This window comes from Pteropus medius, unplaced genomic scaffold (genome assembly GCF_902729225.1).
Source record: "Pteropus medius unplaced genomic scaffold, Ma_sr-lr_union100, whole genome shotgun sequence".
NCBI lineage: Eukaryota > Metazoa > Chordata > Mammalia > Chiroptera > Pteropodidae > Pteropus > Pteropus medius.
The window spans coordinates 39504430-39516767 of record NW_024354875.1 but is presented as its reverse complement, the minus strand read 5'-3'; the positions used below and the strand labels follow the sequence as shown (position 1 = coordinate 39516767).

General features: G+C 35.0%; 1 protein-coding gene across 1 annotated transcript in view; it reads left to right on the top strand.

Annotated features, from left to right (window-relative positions):
- CERKL (CERK like autophagy regulator) overlaps positions 1-12338 on the top strand; it is a 95530-nt gene that overhangs the window by 51969 nt on the left and 31223 nt on the right. The window lies entirely within an intron of this gene.

Below are 12338 nucleotides of genomic sequence, written 5' to 3'. Positions count from 1 at the left end.
GAATGGTATTGGGAAACCAGAATCAGAGAGCTAGGTGTGCATTTTGCTCTTAGGTTGTTATAACTTCTAGGCTCTTAGAGCAGGCAGAGCTAGGAAATATTGATTAGAAATCAGGACTTTATATTTGATAACTCTAATTCCAATCCAATTCTATAGGATTCTTTCTTGTTTCTCTCCTTTCCATATTTGTATCTCCCTTCTTTCATAGTCAACTCTGACTCCCAACATTTGCCTATTTGCTCAATCATATATCATACACAAAATAGTTTTAGAATAGCTGTGACCATACTGCTATGAAAAATAAACCTACAAAAATTAGTTCAAGATTTGTTGGCAGTTCTGTTTTTAGTGCTCTAGACTGAAAATATATTTTAAGTACTGTGTTCAAAATTACGTGGATTCGCCTTTTCTCCTTTGTAATAGTTATGTTATTCATGAAATATGGTTAGCTTTGTTTCTGTTTGTATTCAGTTTTAGTTTTTTTTTTCTCCCTCCACTATCTTCATTGCTTTAATGATATTTATTTTTTCTGACGTAAACATGTTTCTCATTCCTCTTATAGGTAACCAATTCTGTTGGTTTCTGGTTTATCTTACCTTTATTTCTTTTTGCAAAATTACCTGATATATAAATTAAAATTTTCCCCTTTTTTACATAAAATGTAACATACAATATAAACTCTTCTGTACTTTGCTTTATTCACCTAACTATATGTACTGAAAGTCATTCCATATCACTTCTAAGAGATCTTCATTGTTTTATTTTATTTATAGCTTTATAAGACTCCATTGCAGGGTTTGTACTCTATTTTATTCAATAATTTCTCATGATTGGGCATTTTGAGTGTTTCTAATATCTGCAATCATAAATAATGCTGTAAATTTTTTTTTTTGCGTATTGTATGTTGCAAGTAACTAGAAGTAGAATTCTGAATTAAAGTATAAGTGCATGTGTAACTTAGATATTGGCAAATTCCCTTTCATATGATTTGTACCATTTTTCACATTTACCAGCAATATATATGAAAGTGTCTGTTTTCTCACAGCCTCATCAACAGATTGTACTTTCATTTAGAATTTTTCCAGTGTTATAGGTGAAAAATCAATATAGTTTAATTTACAAAATTATAAGTTGAACATCATTTCATATAAGGACTATTTGCCCATTTTTCTATAAGTCTTTGGTCCCCCCCCCGCCATTTTTTAAAAGTTCTTTATATATTAAATATTAGCTCTTTTCTGTGATATATGTTGCAGATATTTTCCTCCTGATATATACTTGGTCTCTTGACTTTGCTTATAGTGATTTTGCCATTTAAAGTTTATATTTTAAAATTTTTATGTAAATTTGTCACTCTTGTTCTTTACTGTATCTGATATTTGAGTCATAGTAGAAAGCCTTTCTTTACACTTAGATTTTAGAGAAAATCATCCACATTTTCTTCTACTACTTATATAGTTTAATTTTAGATCTCTAATCCACTTGGTGTTTATTTTGTGTGTGGTTATAAGGTATAGACTCTATCTCTTTTCCATATAGTTATCCAGTTGTCTGTCCCAACACCATTTACTAAAAAGTTTATCTTTGTCCCAGAGTTTTGCGATATCACCTTTATCATATACTAAATTTTCATATGTACTTGGATCTATTTCTAGCTTTCTATTTTATTCCATTGGTCTTTCTATTCACATACCAGTGTTTAATTTAAAAAGCTTTTGTAGTATGTTTCAGTATCTGTAGGAATTGTTCCTCTCAGATTTGTTTTTCAATGTTTCCTATTTTTGGCAGATTAATTTTAAGATATATATTTTAGTATCACCTTGTCCAGATCTAGAAAAAAATGATATTTTTATTTGAGAGCACATTACATTTATAAATAAACTTAGGCAGAACTGACGTCTTGGACTAGAAATCATACAGCAAAACTTTTCAGACAGCTGCTGTAATTTTCCAAAATGGAAATCCCAAAGCGTTTTCCTTTTGATGGCTAGTACCCCTCAGAAGTATTTCTCAGCTCTCATGTAGAATTTGTGGGTTTTGAGAAACACATTGTCATTATCATGTATAACGCAGGGCTCATTTTATATAAGTATCAGGCTCCTGAACTTTTTCTTAGGCCCATCCGTATACTTCCTTGTAAAATCCATTTTTAGTAAGAATCTCCTCCACCCTCCATATTTGATCACCCTCAGTATCTGATCAGGTTCCTCATTCCCCGCTATCCCCCTGGTGATATCTGGTCACCCTTGCCTGTCTTCAGTGAAGAGTCCTGTTAGCTGGGATTAGCCAGAATACTCCTTACTTCTGTTTCCTGTTAGTAACTTCCCATTCACTGCCCTCCACCTGGCTATTGATTCCCAGTTGCACATGCTTTATTCTGAAATGAGCCTGGCTCTATACTGAGGTCTTTTTCTTCCTATTGCAATAGTTATGAATAAAGTCTGTTTCTACCACTACTGTTCAGCTCAGGTTTTTCTCTGACAACATTGATTATAAAATTTTTTTTCCAAAATCTTCACTTTTACATTGGAATATATGTTCTTGGAATGCTAAAAACTGTGATGTGTGTGTGTGTGTGTGTGTGTATACATATATTCATATATATGTACGTACACACACACACACACACACACACTTATTTATTTATTTATTTATTTATTTATCTATCTATTTATTTATTTATTTATTTTGAGGCCCTGTAGATAACTAAAAACTTTCTTAAAAGTCACACATATATGAGCCGGTGAGGATATGTTGCAAAAGCTTTCTAACTGATAAAATCATTGAATTAAAAAGTGTTCATGAAATTATTCTCAAACATTTTCATAATTCCATACTTTGTGAGGGATTAAATGTGCAATTGTTTTATCAAATTGGATTTTTATAAAGTTAATCATTTTTAAGTGCTAATTATTGTAACTAATTCTGTGGTCTACTTCTAAGCAAAACAGAGAAAAAGAGAAGAAAACTTTCCTAAAGACAATAACCTGTATTTTTTTGAGTCTGAATTTTTAGTTGGGGAAAGTGATATACTGAAATCTGTCTAGTCTATAGCATCTTCCAAAAATAATTATTTTATCAGGATTATTACAAAAATTTGGTAAAAATAAATGGATAATTTATTTGGATTATTTTTCTTTTTCTCTGCTTTCCTTTCTGCTTGTTCATTCTTAGTCTGTCTGCATACTCTTGAATCCTTTATTATTTTAAATACCATAGTATTGAGGTGATTATTTCCAGCAGCAGGTGATTCTTTCTGCTAATTGCTGTTCAGTTCTGTTCAGCTGTTAGAAAGATATGGCACATTGCTGGGCTGCATGTGAATTTAGAAGTCATGGGGCTTGTTTTTTACTTTAAGTAAACTATATAGCATTGAGTTATTTTCATCTGAGTGTGTAAAGTTGTGCATCCATAAGCTTTTGCTGATATTCAAGTGAAATTAATGCATTTTAATATAAATCACCTAATAGAAAATATCTCCAACTCTGAGCTCTGCTGGGAAGTTGTCAAATCTTATGTGTGAAAGGCTTTTACCATCACAGTTACATATTAACTGGGCATAGTTTAATATTAATAGTTCCTGAGAATTGTGGTGAGACTGAGGTCTTTATTTCTTGTGTTTGGGTTCTTTCTTTGCAACAATTTGGTTGCTTTTCTGTATAAAATGGTTGTGAATACACACAAGACTATGACGAGGTTCTGGACTCTTAACTTTGATGAACACCATGCCATTTCCATCATGCTGCACTCAAAAACAGCACAGATGTGAGTCTGGGAGTGGCGTCTCTGCCGCTCTCAAGAGCCTTTGTTTGGAGAACACCCTGATTAACCCCCACCCTTCATGGTTCATTGACTCACTGATAGATCAAGTTTAAACTAGTACATATTAGCACATTTGTTACTAACAGAGGGACAGTTGGCCATTCTGTTTTACATTGCTGGTTCATTGCAAACTGGCGTGCTAAAAACGTCTATACTCTAGAGTATGAATTGAGAGGTTACCAAAGGACTGAGAACCAAATCAGTTGCATATTAATGTTGAATCATACTTATATTTTAATCTTAGATTGTCTATTTAGGGGATATTTATACAGTTGTAAAATTATGAATAAATATCACTTTGAGATTCATTTTTTCAAGGAGTTCAGGGGATTTATGTATGTCAGTTCAGCTCATATTAAACAGTTTGTCATAATTGAAAGAAGAGCAAGGTCATGATTGTCTGATGCTTTGTGTTGTCGCATTCTAAAAATGTTTTTCATAGAGTTCTTTGTAGCCAGTGATTTTACATAAATCTTTCCAGTGTACTATATTTCTGTATTACCTGGAAATGTTATTTGGGCAAGAAGGCTTAGACACACATGTCTCTTTTCTCACAAATAAAACTAAACTGTCTCCTTTTTACTTGTTTATCAATAAATTAATTAAATTTTTAAAAACTTAACTTTCCCCTCTTATTTACTTTCCTAACCTGGTTTTCAAAGTCTCCACATGCTTATTGTTACAGTTCTTTTCATGAAACGTAAGTTACCCAATCATTTGGCAGTCTCAGCTGGTGAATTTTGTCTTAGCTTCATCTTCATTCACTAGTGCCATTCTCTTCGCTATCTGTTTTTTTGCATTTTCCTTTCTCTCCGGAGATGATGAAGTGTGAGTGCCCTGATGGGGCTGAGGGATAGTACTGAATCCAAGTCTAGGTAATATGACAATTGAGGTTGCTTTTCAAGACCAACCAGTGCCCATGGAGACTAAAAGCAGTTTCTTTCAGGTCCACTTTTTGATTTTTATCATAACTGATGATTGGTTTCTGGAAGGCAAACTGATTTTTTTTTTTTTTTTTTTTTTTGATTCTGAGCAAAAGGGGCAGTGTTTACTTTTATTGATGATGTAAACTTTAATTTAGAAAATATTTCACCAGCTCTTAAATATAATTCTACTGGTTTTAAGTTTGTAAATACAGGGAGTAAGGATAAGATAGGAGTTGAATTACTTTTTATTTTTTTAAAACTTGGCAGTGATGAGGTTGTTAGCTTTTCCAAGCTTAATGTTTCTTTCAAAGGATTTAGTTGTCTATTGCACAACCTACTTTTTGACAAATCTGGTTCTTTGCGAAGTATTGGCCTTAGCTCTTTTGTTTTATTTTAGGAATTAATATAAATGGTTACATTTCTGGACTTCTTTTATATCACGGCAGTTTAAAAAAAGTTTTTTGCTTAAATGAGTTTTACAGTGTTGATATTTATTTTCTTTAATACAGTTGGAATTATAGTTTTGTATTTTTCTTTAATTTTTTACTTTTAAAAAGAATGTTCAGTATACTATATTTATTGGATATCAACTGTGTGCCAGGTACTATTCTAGGAACTAGTAAGATAGAAGAGAGCAGAACCACAGAGTCTTTGACCTCAAGTAGCTTAGATTCTTGTGATAGTGGAGTGTTTGGTCCGTTCAGGCTACTATCACAAAGTACCATAGACTGGGTGGCTTATAAATAACAGAAATTTATTTCTCACAGTTCTGGGGGCTGAAAGTCTGAGCTCAGGGTGCCAGCATGGTCCAGTTCTGGTGAGAGCACTCTTCATGTTTTGTCTTCACGTGGCAGAAAGAGAGCTAGAATGTTCTCTGGGGTCCCTTTTAAAAGATCACTAATCTCATTCATAATGTCTCTACCCTAATCACCTCTCAAAGGCCCCACCTCGTGTAATACCTCCCATTGGGATTAGGATGTCAACATATAAATTTTGAGGGGACACAAACATTTAGTCTATAAGAAGGAGAAATTGAAAAAGAATCATTTATTTTTATGTCAGATGATGATATGTATTACCAGGCAATGGGACGAAAACATTTAGTATTACACAGAGGCAGTCAAGGAAGCTTCATTGGATGTGAGGTTTTAGAAGAGAGTGAAAGTAATGGGGAAAGGGAGCCATATGGCTATCTAAGGGGAAAATGTTCCAGGCTGAGGGAACAGTAAGTGCAAAAGGTTGAACAAGAGAGTCATGTGCAGAGTGGACTCAGCAGGGAGCAAAGTAATGGGAAATGAGGTCACAGAGGCAGCTGGGGGATAGAGCATGAAGGGTTTTGCAAGCTTTGTATGGTTTTTGATTTTTATTTTGGAGAAAATGAGAGGGAGCATTTGGGAGTTTTAAGCAGAAGAGCGACATGATATAACTTACTTTTAAAGTGGATATTTTGGCTGCCAAGTGGAGGTAGACTATGTGATTGGGTGAAAGGATGGAAGCAGGAGAAGAGTTAGCTGGAAATTGGCATAATCTGGATGAGAGTTGGTGACTTAAATCAGGGTAGGGGGAGGAGAAGTGGTGTGAAGAGGTCAGGCTTTGGATTTATTTTTGGAGATAGAGCTGACTGGATTTATTGACTTAGTGGATATGAGAGATGGGTATTGAAAGAACAAGTAAAGGAAGATACTAAGGTATTTTTACTCTATTACGAAAAAATGTCAAACATATAGAAAATATTTTAAAAAAAAAAACCATGATAATGGGCACCTATATATATCTATCACCTAGATCTACAGTTAATCTACAGTTCTTAACATTTTTCCGTATTTGCTTCAAATATTTTATTCAGGCAATGCATTTTAAAGTAAATTGTAGACATCATGACATTGCTCCCAGAAATAGTTCAGTATGCATCTCTAAAAACAGACATTTTACAAATAACAAAATATCATTGTCCTACCAAATGAGTGAATGGTAGTTACTCATTATCATCTAATACCTGGTTGATAGTGAAATTTCCTTCATGTTTTCCAAAATGTCTTTTATAGCTGATTTGTACCTACCGGTGTCCAATCAAGGATCATTTTTTGAATTAAATGTATTTAAACTATAGCACTACAACATTCCCCTCCTCATCTTTTTTCTCTCTGACTTATGGAAAAGACTGGATTATTTGTGCTGTAGACATTTTAGGGTGCATAAGGAACATTTAGCCTACTTAAACAAAGATTATTGGTCCCCACTCTCAGAAATTCTGATTCAGTGGGTCTGGTGTGGGCCCTTTTTTTTTTTTTTTTCCTTTATTTTTGGTGTGGGCCTTTAGTGAACTGTTTGGTGAGACTGGGCTGTCATTCTGGAGACCATACTTTGAGTAATACTGTTGTATGACTATTCATTTGCTTCTTAGTGGCATCAATTAACTTGTTTTTCTATTTCCTATTTTTCCTACAAACTGGATTTTCAATCTAAAGGCTTAATTAGATTCATGTTGGAAATGTGGGGCAAGAATACTCCATAAGTAGTATTGTGTACTGCATATTTTATCATCTCAAGTGGTACATAATGCCTGACTATACCATTATTAATGATGCTAAGGTGGGTTCCCCAAAGCTAAGATTAATTTTTGAGTCAAGGAGATGACACTTAGATCCCTCCATTATAATTTTTTTATTTGAAACTAGTAGATACTTTGTTGGATGGCACCTGGGGACAAGAAATATCCAGTTCCCAATAAATATTTCATCTAATGGTTTTAACATGCATTGATTATGCTTGCCTGAACTAATTATTTAATTAGGGATAGATTATGGAGATTTTCTAATTCAATCATTCTTGCTAAATTAGTGATATATTTATAGAAAATATAAAACATTTTATAGAAAAGTTGCTTCTGCAACTGATACTATTTGTTTATACAGAAATATAGTGCTTATTAGAAAAGTAGGACAAACGCCTTATTTGTTATTTTTAATTACCAATTTTCAGAGTAAAGTGAACTTTCAGACTAGAGCTAGTAGAAGGACAAAGTTGGCATTTAGTGAGATGCAGAAAACCATGGATAGCTACATCAAGTTTGGTGGGGAAAATCAGAATTTCAGTTTTGAGTTTGTTAACTTTGAGTTGTCTCTTAGACATCTGTATTGATCAGAGTTCAGTTGATATAAAACAAAATACTTTACCTATTTTAAATGGAAAGTTCTATACAGATAATATTATTAAAAGGATAGAGGAGAAGAGTCTAGTGTATCTAATATGCCGTTGGCCTACAACTGTTGCTGCATTGCCCTTTTTCTCTCCACCCCGCATTAATAGCCTAATGGGACATTTTCTATGACCAGCAGACTACAGGGAAATAAATGGGGCCTAGTTTAGAGACAGTTTTGCATGATATAATAGAAGCGAGCTGCTTAAGTATTACCACCCAAGAAGAGATAGAATACTACTGAAGTATTACCTGACCAAGAGTATTTCCTGCTATTTAGATAGCAGGGAAGGGAAATCATTCTGGTGGATAGAACTTTAAACAGTTGATAATACTGGTTACGGAGCAATGGCTGGAGGTGTCGATGTACATCACTGCATGGACAATGGTTAAGAACTTGGCCAAATAGTCAAACTTGGAAGAAAAAGATTAGAAAGTTGGTGACAGGATGTATAAAGCAGAAGTATTTGGATGACTTTCACAGAATCAAAACAGAATGTGAGATTTGTGTTTTATGTGAATGCTCACCAAAGAGAATTTATTCCAGAAGAGGAAATAATCGGGTAAGCAGGATGCCCAATTCTATAAATGTTACCATCTTTTCAGAGCGACCCCAGGGCTTACACAACGAACACATAAACACAGTGGCCTTCAGACAGGGATGGCTTTAACAACAAGCACTTCTGTTCATCAGGCTGATTTGACTATCACCATTGCTTAGTAATTTGTAAACAGTTCAGCCCTGAGCCCTGGATATGGCCCTGTGTTCCAGAGCAGCCAGTCAACCACTTGGTGGCAGGTCGATTACATTGGATCCCCTCCGTTGTGGAAGGTCAGTGGCTTAGCTTCATTGCTATGAATGCTTGCTTTCGCTATGGATTTGCATTTCCTGCCCGTGATGTTTCTGCCAACACTACCATCTGTGGTCCTACTAAATGTCTTTTCAGTGAATTTACCTCCTATATAACACTGCCTTTGATCAAGGGACTCATTTACATAAAAAAAGTGAGGCAATTGGCTAATGACTATGGATTCACTGGTCTTACTATGTTTCCTATTTTATTACATTGCAGTCCACCTGGGAAACTAAATCTTGTGATATTAGTTTTTAGTTTCATAAACGTAATACGTGGGTCTATGAACTGAGAAGTGAAAGTAGAAGTGTCATCTCTTCATCTGTTGTGACCCACTTGTAATGTTTTTGCTTCCTGCCTCTACAACTTTGAATTCTGCTGATTTAGAGGCTTTAGTGTGGGAGAGGAATACTTTCACATAGATGGATATCATTGTTTTTTATATGGCCTAAGGTTAACACTACCCTTTTATTTACTCATCAAATATTTGGTCATCTATTCTGTGCCCTTCACTGTGGAGATAGAATATGGAATAAAATCCTGGAGAGCTTTTGGTCCAATGTGGGAGTACAACTAATAAATAGATATAATTATAACAGCATAAGTAACAAGATTGGGATCTGTATGGACCTGTAAGAACAAATAAGGGGGAACTAACCCAGCTAAAGTCACAAAGCCAAAGAGGCCATGGTTGGCTTCCCCAGGGAAGTGATGACTAAGGTGAGAGCAACACAAAGAGTAGAGGTTAATTGGACAAAGTGGCTATGGTCGTGGAAAATGTAGGTGGGAAGATGGATGGAAGGGCAGGTGCAAGGACACTGTGGTAGAGCATGGTGAGGTCAAAGAATTGAATGGAGTAGGAGGATGGGGAAGGAGCATGAAGAACAGAAGGTTGGAGACTCTTTAATTATATCTCTTTATTTCATCTAATTAAGAGCATGTTTAAAAATCCTGCTTTATTCAATAGGATACTCCTTTCTGATCGCTAATGATATATCACTACCTAGTTTATATATACTTAGACTCTAGCTTCATAATTATATTAAGTGCGCCCAAAAGGAAAAGGAAAATGAGAATGAATACATTCTCTGGTGAAAAATTGGTTTTGCTGATTTGTGTTTAAAATACTTCAATTTCCAGAACATGTAAGGAATGGAGTATTCTGATGTATTTATTTAGTTATCATTGCTATTGTTGGCAAACTGAAGCTTAGGAATAAAATCCTTTTGTTTAAATCTTTTTGGAAAAATCTTAAAAATAATTTTAGCCGTCTTTCCTTCCTTATTTAGGGGATTATTTCACAAAGGTTAGATGGAACATAGAGAATGCACTTTCAGATACATGTATTTAAAGGTTACAGGTTTTCGACACAATGTATTTATCCTCACAAGCCCCAGATACTATTCCTCATTTCCACAAACTTCTATTTTTTCATGGTCATAATGTATAAAAAGGGAGAAATACAAGTTGGTTTTTATGATGACATTTGGGGATTGCCATATGGTGCCTAGATGTATTCTTTACTGGGACTGAACCTGGTAGAGAAATGAAGCAGTGTCTTTTGATAACTTTACCAGGTATGATAAACTTAATTTTGATATTTAATCTTACTGTTGGACTCCAGGGCTTAGAACAAAGTTTTTGTCCTTGTCATATTTTCAATAAATGTGAACCCTAGATTTATGCGCTTAGTCCTCCTACGTAAAGGACATCAGTGCTGTCCTTTACGGCATTTTTTTTTTTTTTTTTAATATCTGCTTTAGAGTCACACATCGTATTTAGTTTCCTCTCTTTAATCTCCTTCATCTGGAGTAGGTCCTGTGCCTTTCTCTATCTTTCATGGCCTTGACATTTTTTAAATTAAGTTTAAGGCAGTTGTTTTGAAAATGCCCTTCAATTTGTATTTGAGTGTTTTGTTGTTATGTTAGATCCACATTACGAACTTTGGGCAGGAATACCACAAAAGCAGTGGTGTGTCCTTCTTAGTATCATGAGGCATATACATCTGTTTGTACCACTAAGCGTGTTGTTAACTTTGATCACTTGACTAAGGTGGTGTTTGCCATATTTCCCCACTGTAAATGGGAAATTTTTACCCTTTTGTAATGAGAGCAATAAAGAGGGACAGTGTTTAAGAATAAGTAAATATTTTGTTCCCCCAAATGACTGTCACTGGTGGTTTTAGCCTCTCTTGCTGATTGTTGCCTGAATCCATTATTATGATGATGGTTGAAAATAGTGATTTCTCTAACTCTTTTGTAATTTCTTCCATATTTCTTAGTTGTCATTCTACTATCAGACTATTTTCCCTTCTCTCCCTTAGTATGATATTTTACTGCCTTTATTCCATTTTGTATTGTCCATGGTTTAGCCAGTGGAAGTCCCAAGATACTGGTTATTCTATCAGGTTTTTTTTTTTTTGTATAAATGATACAAGAGATAGTTAATAGAGGCATATAGAAAGTGAGAATGAGAAGCCAGAGGATTAATTCTATTGGTAATTGAGAAACGTTTCGGTGAAGAAGTGGTATTTGAAATGAGCTTTGAAAAAGTGGTAGAATTTAAGAGAAATGATGATAAGATGGAATGGAAAGGAAAAACCTTCTGAACAATAACAACAAAAAGCCTGGTATTTGGCAAGTACATAATACAGTGGGTCCAAAACATGATGAGAAGGCTGAAATGGAGGAGCAAATCTCTGTACTTAGTGTTGTGCATTTGCAATGTTGATCTCACTGCTTAGAATTTCACCCCACCCCTGCTCTTTTGCTAAGGGGTAGGATAAGGTGTGAGGAAGGAGGGAATTCTATGTAGTGAAAACAGCATGAGCCAAAACCCCTACTCAGATACTCTCTTTTCCAGGAAGCCTTTTCCATATCCCTAATAAGAATTAACCACCCTCCTCTTTTACACTCCTATGGCATTTTGTGCTTCTCTGTTAACAGGTCTATTCTGTCTTGTGCTGTTTCTTTTTCTGGATGCATCTTCCTCTTTTAAAGCATGTACCATATCTTAGTTGCTTTGCCCCTCTTTCCAGCACCCAGCACAAATGCTCAGTAAATGTTTCTTACCATGTGTGAAAGAGAAAAGAGGGAGGCAAATAGGTTGGAGTTTGTTGGAGGAGGGCTCTGAATGTCATCTTAAGGTGTTCAGGCTTGCTTTACAGGAAGCAATGAGCCATGGCATCCCTGAACAATGCAGGGATGATCAGAGCTGGGATGGAAGGAGGAGAACATCGAAGTGCCCATGCAGTGGGACCCCAGGGGCAATTACAGAGAATGTAGGGATAATTCTATCACTTTCTCATCCAAAACTCTCTCTGAATTCAAAACAGCCTGTGCTATCAAAAGAAGATTTAATTACATCAAATATGATGAGAAATGGAATATTGTCTCTACTTGAGGCACAAAAAACTGACTTTGGTGGAGACATTTTTAAAATTAAAAATGGACATTAGCGACTTGCTTTTTTAACCTTGAATAGTGGCCATGTGAGAGCAGCTTACCATGAAATGGTCATCAGCTTTCTTTTGGCTCC